Source organism: Taeniopygia guttata, chromosome 13 (assembly GCF_048771995.1).
Source record: "Taeniopygia guttata chromosome 13, bTaeGut7.mat, whole genome shotgun sequence".
Taxonomy (NCBI): Eukaryota; Metazoa; Chordata; class Aves; order Passeriformes; family Estrildidae; genus Taeniopygia; species Taeniopygia guttata.
In genome coordinates this window covers 2202338-2215131 of record NC_133038.1, presented here as the reverse complement: position 1 = coordinate 2215131, position 12794 = coordinate 2202338, and the positions used below count along the sequence as shown (strand labels likewise).

The 12794-nt window shown below is 43.6% G+C and overlaps 1 long non-coding RNA gene across 1 annotated transcript; it reads right to left on the bottom strand.

Annotated features, from left to right (window-relative positions):
• Window positions 1-7493: 7493 nt before the first annotated feature.
• LOC140685006 (uncharacterized) lies at window positions 7494-12766 on the bottom strand. The gene is made up of 2 exons (XR_012058101.1): window positions 9734-12766; window positions 7494-7642 (listed from the first exon to the last, which is right to left on the bottom strand). It is a non-coding gene; the product is annotated as an uncharacterized lncRNA (long non-coding RNA).
• Between the last annotated feature and the right edge of the window lie 28 nt (window positions 12767-12794).

Here is a 12794-nt window from a genome sequence, read left to right as displayed (position 1 = left end):
GAGACTTGCAGGTGGGATGAGCTGCCCAGCTGGCACCAACCCCCCTGCAGGGCAGCACGGCGTGTCCAGACTCTGTTCCCTGTGTCTGGTTGCAGAGGGAGGGAGCTGTGGGGCTCAGGGACAGCAGCATTAGTCACCTCCATATCAAGGCCCTTGGAGCTGTTTGCTGTTTGTGAAATGTTGCCATGAGTGTTTGGTTTCTCCTGGTGACATAAATCAATCTCACTGCCTTGGCACTACTTCTCCAGAACAAAGAATTCCCAGAAAAAGGGAACCCCACTGCTGGGTTGTATAATACGAATGTGTGATCCTGTTGGCCAAATGGTATTTCCAATACTGAATATTTTTTCTGCAACCAGGATGCAACCAGGATTCTAATGAAAACAACACATGAAAGACCTCAGGATAAGCCCCAGTGTCTGCTGAAGAGTACATAGCTCTGGTCTGAGTCCTAAAGCAAACACAGATGCATCTAAAACAACCATCAAAGGAAAACAAATGTGAGGCAAGAAGGAAAGTCTATATGTGCTGCAGATTAATGGCTGTCTTGCTCTGGCTGTGGGGTTGAATTCCAGGCTTTGTGTATGAAGAAGCAACATGTAGCAGTAGGAATGGGAGCATGTCCAGAGCAGGGCAATGGGAAAGGGGCTGGAGCACAAGCCTGAGGAGGAGCAGCTGAGGGAACTGGAGGGGCTCAGCCTGGAGAAAAGGAGGCTCAGGGGGACCTTCCTCCTCTCTACAGCTCCCTGAGGAGGGTGTAGCCAGCTGGGGATTGGGCTCTTCTCCCATGTAATGAGAGTTAGGATGAGATAAAATGGACTCAAGTTGTGCCAGGGGACATTTAGATTGGATATCAGGGAAAATTTTTTCATGGAAAGAGTGGTCAACCATTGGAACATGCTGACCAGGGAAATAGTGGAATCATTGTCCATGGAAGTGTTCAAAAACTCTGTAAATATGGCACGTGGGGACAGGGTTTATTGGTGGCCTTGGCAATGGCTGGACTCAATGACCTTTGGGGACTTCTCCAACCTTTATGATTCTGTAAGCTGAACACATGGGTGGCCGTGGAGGAAGTGTTGGGTGTCGCCTTCCAGCTGAGATCAGAGAGCAGCTGCTGTTCTCTGTAGCTGGGGAGAGCCTCTCCCCATCATCGTTTTGTTGGCTGATGATCCACAGGGAATTGTCTGAACCTTCAAAAAGCCAAACCCAGAGTCCTCCTGCATCTTGGTGCATTGAACAATTCCTAGTAGAGAGATAAATTTTGAGAACCACAACTAAAATGAGAAAAAAGCACAGCGTCCATTCCTCAAACCAGAGCTCTTCAAATACCTCAAACCAGAGGTATTCAAGGAGCAACCTGTTTCTCCCACTGTGAAGGCTGAGGCAGCCCTGGGATAAGGTCTCCACTAATACCATTAAAATATTTTGACAGAATTTTAAGCAAAATTTCTTTAGGGCAAAATCCTTTCTTTCAGGTTAGATCACACAAGTGACAAACATGTTTTTCTCAGCTATAAAGGTGAATATTTCCTGTAGTTTTTTGACAGACAAATTTTATACCAATCACAGTAGTAGAATAGAATTATCCAGAAACATGTCTAGGCAGGCTGAGTAGAAAAAAAACAACATTATTTTTGGGAGGGTAATGTACTCAATGGAGAAACCAATGACTGAGAAGAAGAATACTTCAAGAAGAAAGTTTAAAAGCCCTTAATGTGGCAGAAACCTTCCAGCCCAGTTTCACACTGGTCAGTGTGCTGGTGCAACACCTACCCCTGCCTGCTCCAGCGCCATCCTCCCAGATTGCTAATGTGGGAATAATTATATCTTTTGGGTCTGATTCCTGCATTTTTTTTCAGAAGGAAGCACTGAAGAACTACAAGTGGTAGGCAATCATTTGTTTGGGAGGTGGGGTTTGGGGATTTTTCCTGCCTGAAAATATCTCTGGCAAGATATGAAGTACATTTCCACTGACATTGGCCACTCAGTACATTCTTATGAGATTTCATCTTGCCTTATGATATTTGCCAGCTTGTTCCATAGAAAACTGTATTTTTGGGCACATTGTAGCAATACTCAAGAATTCAGAACATGGATTTCAACATCCCCTGGTTGGAAGAGTCTTGGAGTGACAGCAGAGCTGTTTTCCAGTTTACATAGTAAGAAGCATTGCTGTCCTCCAGGCAACACTTCCCTGCATCCAGCCTTGTTCTGACTCAATGTGCAGAGCAGAGCAGACTTTCATGAATTCTGATTTCTCTGAGTGTATTTTCAACTTTTTCCTGTTTCCCATGAAACCCAAAATAAAGTAAAAGTACCCAAAGAAAATTAAAATGGAAGTGATTTTACAATGAGTCCCAACCAATCTTTGGAGGCACCAACCTTAGAAGACACACCTGAGAAGGAATGAAGAAGCCATGCAAGGATCAGGAGTCAATGCCATGAAATTCAGTGTTTCTTGGGAACAAGTCTGAAAAAACACGTAGAGCTGAGCACTGAGTTGAGCACATTGGGATTGATGAGGGTGCAGTCACTGGCACCTGGGGCAGATCCTGGTGTGGATATGCCAGGCAGGACCTGGACTCTGGGTTTAGGAATGAGGTGCAGGTGGGCAGCGTCCTCCCTGTTACCAACACTACGGGAAAATGACAAAAAATTGTTCCTTTTTCAAATCTCCAAGAAGAGGCATTTCTTCCTCTGATATATAAATGTATGAGAGTCAAGCATTCAGATCCTGAGGATTTTCTAATGCCCCACAGTATATCTGTGCATCTTCTGACCAGACTTTGAATGTCTGAAATTACTAAATATTAAGAGCAGGAAAGTGGACAGAATAGAGACATCCTAGCCTCATCAAAATCCCTCCTATGCCTCTTCCACCCATAAGGTTTAGCACCATATAGCTGCTCTTTAAAAAAAAAAAAAAAAATGTTCCCATATTTAGGTCCCTCTTTTCCTGTGAATCATACTCAGATGATTTTTGAGGACCTTTCGTTCTCTCTCTGCCTTACATGTTAATCCAAATCTCCTTTCCTAATTAAAGTTTTATTCTAAAAGAGTCTTTATCATTCACTTCTAAGTGGCAAAATCACATCCAGCTCCTCTTGATAAGGAAAACTTATTCCTGGTTGATTGACAAGTTTAATTAAATACCAATATTTTCCTTTAATTGCTAGATTATTACCAAGACAGCAGCTTCAGGGATTATTAGGGATGCAGAGAGAAATGGCACCTGAAAGCTGATCTGCACAGCTATTTCAGGTTTGCTGCTGCCCCTTTCCCACCAGGGACTTTATCTGCTTAATGTTACCTGGAGGAGCAGGGTAGGGGCAGGGTCTGAGCTCTGATCACAAGTGACCTTTCTGTGGTTGGAAAAGACCTCAAAGATCATCAAGCCCAACTGTTCCCCCCACCACTGCCAAGTCCAGCTGTGACCCATGTCCCCATGCCTCACCTCCACGCACAGACCTCTGGTAGGATTCCCCTTTCCACCCCATCAGCCTCAGCCCCACTGGGCTGGCTGGGCCTTGGGGCATTCTCAGTTTGCTGAGATACAAGATGTGAGCAGCCAAGCTGTGCCAAGCCGTGGTCTAGAGAGATCTCCGTTTGCGCTGGAAATTGCAATTAATAACCGAGGTGGCAGGATGGAAACTGCATAATGAAAAACATCCCAAATTAAAAACTTCCCATATGAAACACTTCCCGTCCACATTCCTGGGGCTTCTCCGTGTTACAATGCCCTGCACTGTTGCAACACAGTGTTCATCTCTGGACAAAGTGGAAAAACCTGGTTTTGGGACTATTTCACCTCTGTGTGTGCCAATAACCATTATCTTCCCTAAGGCATTTAATTTCCAGAGAAAACAGGGTGGCTGTCACAGACAAGGGATTCTCCAATTAATTCCGACTTTATTTGCCATGAATCACTGTTCATTTCAGTTACAGTCTGCAACTGAAACATGTACATATGTGAAGCTTTATTTTCAAGGATTTATTCTTGCCACTGTTTTTAATAAATTATTGGTGAACAATAGGGCAGCTGCAACTGTCCTTTTTTTTTTTTTTTTTTTTTTTTGACAGGTAGTAACATTTACTTTGGTAAATTGTTATTACAGAAAATAACCTAAGCTTAATAAAAGAGGCTAATAGTTTTTTCTTTCAACACTTAACTAAGCCCTTCCCCTGTTGTACCAATCTTCTTTGTGGGATATGAGTCAGACATTGTTTCTTTATGAAAAATAGAGGAGCAGAGCTGATTCACATGAAAGATATCATGGTAAATATCTTGGTGACAGGATAAAGCTCCAAGAGCCAAGTCAGATAAACTTCCCTAGCAAGACCTTCCCCTGTCCTCCATAAACCAGATAATCTGTGCTCAGATAGGAAAGCTACTGAACAACTCTTTCAAAGAGCAATTTCATCCCAAGGCTCCTTATCTTGGCAGAGATATTGTAGTGATGCCAAATTATTCATCACAGCTTATTAAGATGTCAAAGCTGGAAGTACTCTTTAATTTGTTTATGTATCTTAGGAAACTGTTTATGGTTTCCCATCTGTTAAAGAAACACTGTTTAATATGTATTAACAAGGCTGTAATTTTCATATGGTGTCTACTGTGCCTTTGTAGATAGGGATGAATGAGATACATTGAGGGAATTCTGATCGCTGATCAAAGAGATGCAGGGCCCTTGATACCATTCCCAGGCTTCTTTCTGACCAGTCAATTAAAACATCAAGCCACAAGTTCACTATCGCAGGACCATTTCCAATCACTAAAAGCAAAAAATCTTGGCAGTCTGTCTGGTTCAACCCAATATGGACTGACAGAGAAAACGTCCAAAAATACCATTCCCTTAAACTTACCTTTGAGATCTACTTCATTTTTTACACATTTATTTGAAGGACAACTTAACCAGAGATTTTCAGTTATGATTCTCACTAGGCACCTCCACCAAATTTGCATCAACATTAGTATGTAACTGTGATTAGGTAATGGTTTAATTTTCCTTGATTTTCACAAATGAACTCAATGCTGGCAAACAATTCAGATACTCAAATATTGCAAAACCAAGTGGTCTCCTACCCTCCTTCTGAAATCCTAACATGGCCACAGCCTCTGGGCAGTTCCTCCACGTTATTATTACCCACAGCTCAGTCCACGCTTTGTCAAGCAAACACCATGGATCAGAAGTGCTCATGAGAGCATGAAGGCACAACAGCATAAGATAAAATCAAAATCACTGGCCACCAATAGTTTCTACCAAGGGCAACCTTGACACATGCAGTGCAATGTGAGGGATTCCAGCTATAACACTCCCATTAAATGGAACAAAGACATGAGACTGATTTTCCACATACATCACAGGCTTTATGTTGGTCTAGAGGCTCAAAATTCAACTTTCAATTTAAGTGATGTGTTTTACGGTTTATATTCCCTATCCCATATTTCCATTCATGTGCTGCTGTTTTTCTGTTTCATACACGCTCTAGGTTGTGCTGTTGAATATTTTGGAGTATGAGCATATGTGACATGCTAATGGGGGTGATCTTCATACAACCAAGCTGTTCTTCCTTTTTTCAACAGATTTGATTAGTCCTTCTCCAGTATTTAAAACTTCCTTTTCATTGCCAAGAAGAGATTGGCTTCAGCATCTCAAGATACTTTTTCTCACCCAAATTTTCCCGTTTCACTGGTTCCTTAGCTGGTACCTGGGCTGGAGGGTCCCAGAGGATCATTCTGGCTCATGGGTGACTGCATCCCTCTCCTTCACCATGGAGTCAACCTCACCTTGCAACCTCCAGGTGAAGGAATGTGGATGGGAGGAGGGTTATCCCACTGAATGGGAGCAAGCCCCGAGCTCTTGCCCAGCGCTGAGAGCAGGGAGTGTGTGGGAGTGGTATCTGATCCACTAATTAGTGTCAATTGTTTCATTTCCAACATCCTGTTATTTTACCCGCATGGTGATTTACTGATGTTAAGAATTTGGGTTGGCAGGTGGAGCCTTCCTTGTTGCTGGTAACTGCCAGAAAAGCAGGTGCCTTGTTTCTGGTTTTAAGAAGCTTTTTGTTTTTCTTTCCATGGATACTCTTTTCTTTTTGAATATACTTTCCCCTCCTTGTGACTTTTTTCTTTGCAATTCCTATCTTTTCCTTATTTTTTTTCTTTTTTTCCCTATCTCTGACTTTGGAATATTTCCATATTTGACTGTCACTGGTATTTAAACAACTTCCTAATCTCTAGGATTTCCTTTCTTCTGTAAATCACCTTTAAAAACCCAGCAATCCCTTTTTACTTCCCTTTTCATTTTCACTGTTTCATCTATGACAAGCAACATTCAATCCAGAGACCATTTAAGACCAATTTCAATTTCTGCATGAAAAAAAATCCCAACATTTTTTTCAAGGCTGAAGGAGGATTTTTGCCAGAGGAAATATTTGTTCTCTCTAGTAACGAGGTGACATGATGCCAGTTTGGTCTAATTTCATGAGGGGCAGGAAGGATTCATTGAAATGGCTGCAATATTCATTCAGAATTTCTTCCAGAGGGTGTCCTAAAGAAACTGAGTGATGTCCACGGAGCTGTTTCCTTCCTCCCAGGGAAACGGGAGGATTGTGCTTATTCCCACAGGTAGCAACAAAAGAGACCATCTGCTTGTCTATTTTATAATCAGCTTATTTATCTGCATGTGGGCACTGCAGGAGGCTTCAGACCTGCCCCCTGATGCTGGTGGCTGGAGGGAAGCCACAATGGCTGCACATTTTTTGGACAGGGAGCAGCACCTGGTGGGTTCTGTGCAGGGTCAGGAGCTGGACTTCGATGGTCCTTGTGGGCTTCTCTCGGTTGTGTTTCTGTGATTCTGTGATCTGCCCATGAGCAGCCCCTTTGGCTGCACTCAGCTGATGTTACTCACACCAGCATTATGGGCAAAAGTGCAGCTGAAAGCCAAAAGGGCAACGGGTGGGGCCAGAAATCAGCCAAGTGGGCATTGCACAGGGGAGAGACAGGGGCAGTGGGTTCCCTTGGCAATTTGCTGCCTGCAGCCTTCAGAGGTGGAAGGAGCCCAGCAGTGACAGTAATTGCAGTAATCAAAGTAAATCACATCTTACCACTTGCCTACATGACGTTCTTCTCCCTGTGCATGAGAACAGAAATGAATTTTCTGGTTGTGTTTGAAGATGATGATTTCAAAGGTTTTACAGGAGGATTAATTACACATTTCAGCTTTCAGCACTGAAAAAGGAAATTCTGTGAGAAAGAGAGCTTCAGTCCTTTTTGTGAGATTTTGAAGAAGGCTGTGGAGAGCATAAGTCAGAGCAAAAATGGACTCCATGTACATCGGATTGGTGATATCCTTAAATGAGCAGTTGCGCTTTGAAGTGCAGTGAGAAAATAGAGATTTTTATCTGAATGAAGTAGGAAGATAATTGCACTCAGAAGCTTTAATCAGCATGCTTCGGATTTAAGCAGATGGATACACAGGGCAAATCTGTGAAGGATGAATTATTTATTTTGGGCACACTAAAACTTTGTCTCTTAAAGGTCATCAAACTTTCAACAGAGTTGACAAAGTCTGCATTTGTGAATGAGATTAATCTTCTCATTAGTGAGAGGCAACATTTTCTTTTGAACTTGATATTCCTGGTAGGGGAACAAAAAAAAAAACCACAGAACAAAATAATTTATGGAAAAGTACAGCTGAAGAGCATCTGTTTGTGTTACAGCAGTGGTTCTGCCCAATTGATCAAAAAAAATTGAACTGGAAGCCTTAGAGCAGAATAATATGTTCCGTCCAGCAGGCACAAGTATTTGATTTATCTATCATTCTTAGTAAGATTATAAAATTAAAAGCCACTCCAATCAAGCAGCATTTATCAGTTAGTGCAATGAGCCTGTAGTGGCTAGGGGATTTTGGTGTCAAAGGCAACGAAAGAGTCATTTACACCCTCTATCAGAAATCAGCTGTGAATAAAGAAGAAATGCCATTGTTCATAATTGACTCCAATGAGACTGCTCACATGGGTGAGCCTAAATGCAGGCAGGAACAGTTAAAATTATTTACAATAGTTTGCATTTAAATCAGATATGGGTCAAAACTGGACTCCCAGCTTGAATTTATCCATCTGGATCCTGATCTGTGGGGTCAGATTTTTATTTCTGAGGTTATGTTGCATTTCAGACAACAGAAGATGGTTGCCTGCAGAGGCCTGGTCATGCTGCCAGTCCTCCCAGCTGGAATTTCCATGGGATTCCACACGAGTGAGCTTGATGCCCATGTGCCAAAGGGGTTTACAGGCAAAGACAACTTAGACTCTTCCTGACCACCACAGGGAATCAGTGGAAGAACAAAGGAGAGATGGAGAACTGTGGAAGAACTATGGAGATAAATGATAAGATGAAGGCTCGTGCATGATTAAAATGCCATGTTGTTCAGTGAAGGAGGTCTCCAGTGGGCACACTGTAATATGGAAATGCAGACAGGAACATTGAGCAGTTGAATGTATGTGACTATTCAAACTCATGTGGGATAGGAGAAAAGCACCTGAGATCCCAGCAGCTACTCAGATGCCACACTGGTTAATGACACAGACCTGAGTTGATTTTCACTCTTGGAGTGGGGCCAGGATAAAATTAGTGGTAATTCTTGTGACTTTAATAAGAGCACAAAGTCTTCATTGTGCTCAGCAAACACAAACATCTTAACAAACAATGTCTTTTTTTTTAATTGCATGGACCTCAGACTTACTACTTTGAAGCACACATATTTCAGTATAAGCTCTGCTCTACTCAGGAAAGTATTTCAAGATGCACAAAAGTCCCTTTTTTAATCAAGAAGTGAGTGAAATAAAAAGCCTCAACAATGAGCCAGCTTGCTTTTCATAAATAACTGCTTTGTAATAGTTTCTTGAATATAATTGCACAAAAAATGTTGCAGCAATTTCAAAAACCTGCATCCAACCTAAGTGCTGCCATACAGACAGCTTTGTCTGAAACCTGACCTCCCAAGAGGAATAGGTCACAGAAATTTTTGGATTTTGATTAAAATTAAAATCCCTTGGGTGATTGCAACTGAATTTGCAACAATATGGTTTAGACAGGGAAAAACTCATCAAAAAACAGCGACAGCCTGAGCACCCCAAAGCCAGGGCAGGGCAGGCTGCTGTCAGCCCAGCTCTGCTGCTGGGGTGTGCAGTCTGGGGACTCACACACGTTGTGATGACTTACACCAGCCTCAAAATGACAAAGCCAGGAGAGCTGAAGCATCATTTCCAATGGAAAACTGGTCTGAAAGTTGGATACTGGGCACCCTCCAACTGGAAATCCCCCAGCTCCATGGCAGGCATCAGGCAGGGATCTCCCTCAGCACTTACCTGTCCCATCCACATTTATCTTTAGGACAAACCTAGCACAGAAATCATCAAATTCAACTCTGAGATGCTGTACATCTACCAGGACCACAGCAGTGTTTAAAAGGGAAAGGTCTTCTGCCTACTGTCCCAGCCTGGTGGTTTTTGTGTGGTGAGGGCTGAGCAAAGTGAGACTGTGTTCTGTGCAGGGATTTTCTTTCTCAAGAGAAGATTATAGCCAAACTACCCTGAGAATAAAAGGGCCTTTGAACAACACACTCAATAAAATTCTAAATTTAAATTTGAACACACACACAAATCATTTCTGGATGTTTATTTCATTTCACATCAAGAAAATCCCCCTTCCTTTGGTTAGAATTATTACCTTTTAATGAATACCAGAAGATTTGCTCACTGATGCAATTTTTCCCAGGATTTCTCTTCCTTTGTGTGTCCACAGTGTTTCCCTGTTTTGCTCTTCCAAAAACATGCCCTGCATTCAGTGGGACAACTTGGTGGTTTCTGCAGTTCCTGAAATTTCCAGCCAGGTTGGAATAGGCAACTTAGGCAGGGATTTTGGACTGGAGATTAGAATAAAATAGCATGATAAACAAAGGAGTAAGGGATAAATGGTAGATATATTAGCAACTTCTTTGCTGTAAGACACTGCACATAACAGAGAGTGACCTTATGATTTCTTGGCAGTTTGGAGGTGCCACTTTTGGGATGTCTGATGTTCCTCGCTGGAAAAGAAAAGACAAACTGGTGTGAAGATCAGTGGTCTGGGGTGACATAAAACTCATGATTTCTGGTTGTGTTTTAGAAGAAGGACACGTGGCTTGTTCCTGATGTGGGCATGCAGATCCCCCACGCTGGAGAAGACTTCCAGCCCTGGGCAGGGGCTGGGAGCAGGATGCAGTAACACAGTCCCTATGCCAACAGGGGCTGCGCTTGGAAGCCACACTGACTTAATTTATTGCATGGAGGAGGGTCTGGAAAGTGGAAAATTACCCAAGACTGAACAAAGAGGCTCATCTGTAACCATGGGGGCACGCAGAGGGGCCCAGCATGACTCAGTCAGGAGGAAGGACACACAGAGGAGCTGCGTTAGAGGGGGAGCTGGCTGTGCTCTCACTGGGGACCCAGCATGGTTACAGCCTGCTGAGCTGGGCAGGGACAGAAACTTCCAGCTGTTCTACAGAGAAGTTACAAGATGCAGGATAAACATCTTAGACAGCCCTGGATGGGTTTGACCCCTGTGACTACAATGTGTGTGTCAGTAGTGCCATATTTAGCACCATTGCCCAAATTTGCCTCAGCCTCACAAATGAGAGCCATGGGGAGCAAAAGCAACCAAGAGAAGCAGAGGCAAATATGGGAAGCATGATGTAACAGCAAGGACTTCTTGTCTCCTTTCATTTAAATGAAATAATTAACCCTCTTAAATCCCATCCTCACCTGTGTCATGGAACAGAAAGGACAATCCCATTTACTCTTTAAAAAATAATCTACTACCTTAACCCTCACCTTGGTGCCCTGATCAACACAAATATTGTTACAGGATTTCATTGGATTGCTGGGACTATTTGATTTGTTACTGGTAAATCACACCTCAGTTTACCAAAGACTAAGTAAACTCCACTTACCACCTGCTTATCATCTGTCTGACACAATGCTTTTTAATGAAGAACTTATTTTTAAATCACTTTTTGGTCAAGGCTGTCATTGCTTAAGAGAGACAGTTTACAAACACATTGCAGTTACAAACTTAAAAAGCTGGCAACAGGAGATTAACACTCTATAGCTGAGTAAATGTTTGGGAACCTGTTAAAGCAGTAGGAGATGAGGAATCATGAAGACATGCCCCAGTAGAATCCAGAAATGTGTTCAGAGTCTCCTTTCATCCGTTTCAGAGAATCCTCACCATGTCGTGAACCCTCACCATGTCGTGAACCCTCACCATGTCGTGAACCCTTCTGCACTTGCACAGAGCCCCTGTGGAGGGAGGAATTCATTTCTATGGGATTGGAACCAATTCCCAGCCCTGCTTTGAAGCCAGCCGCTCTCAGTACAGCCCCAGAAGCAGCTTCCATGGCCAACATCCCTGCAAGCCATTAGAGCACTTGGGATCTGGAGATAATCTTCACTGCCCAGACCCACTCCCAGCTTCAGCAAGACTGTGCAAGCGTCATCTGTTTGATTTTATCTGCTCATTTTCACTTAAGGGGTGCAAGAGGACACCGAAAAAAGCCTTTCAAAACATTTCTTTTTGATGTGGCTACTATCAGAGGCTTACATAAAACTGTATCAGCCTCAAGAGAAATCTCAGGCATATATTACATTATGCAGATATGTTGTGGAGAAGAGCAGCTAAATTTCTATTCTCTATCAAGGTGATGTAAGTCAGATTTTCTGTAGCTATACTGTAGGAGAAAGAAGAATTCTTTGCATGAATGAGCTTTATTTACACAGCCAAATAGTGATAGGACAAAGGAAAAGTTTTAAACTAAGAGGGGAGATTTAGTATGGATATTAGGAGGAATTCTTCCCTCTGAGGGTGGAGAGGCTCTGGCCCAGGTTAGCCAGAGAAGCTGTGTCTGCCCCATCCCTGAAAGTGTCCAAGGCCAGGCTGGATGGGGCTGGGCTGTGGTTCAGTGGAAGGTGTTCCTGCAGGGCTGGGTGTGGGGAGAGGCAGTGCTGCTCCTGCAGCTCCATTTCTCAGGGATGCATCCCAAAAGCTGACAAGGAAAGCTGAGGGAAGAGACAACACTGCAACCTGCCCGCATCAGAGGGCTCTGTGAAACGTGTGGAGCTCAAGCACAGGAACCCCTGGCTGGACTGTGCCATCTCCAAATGATCAGGGTAGACTGGCCCAGCCCATAGCCCACAGCAGCTCCCTGGTCCCGTCTGGGAGGCACCAGGATCTCCCCACGGCTCCGGGGAGCCGGCAGCCCCGGCTGCCAGAGGAGGGGCCTTGGCGGAAGGACCACATTTGAAACATATTTCCTGGAAAATGATGATTCCCAAATGGTCTCAAAAGCCTGGAGAAACTCCCACTCCCACCTCTCATGTTCTGAGAGTGTTCTGTGTGTGGCTGCAGCGCGGGCAGCAGGAGGTGCTGGGCTCCAGCGCCTCTTTGCAGGAGCAGGATGAGCCCAGGGGAGGCACCAGGCTGGGGCAGAGCAGGAGGGGATGGGGACAGAGCAGAGGGACCACACAGCAGAGCAGCCCATGTTTGTAGCACAGCTGCTGAGACGCCTCCTCACTGCAAAGGTGACAGGGAGGAATCCACAGCTGACACATACATCCTTCTGCTGGAGCATTCCATGTCTTTTCTCAGGCACTGTGACTAATTAGGAGAATTAAAAAAAAAAAACTCAGAAAACCAACAGAAATTTTGCCAGAAGATGTCAGACCTAAAACAAAACAAAACAACAAAATAAAAA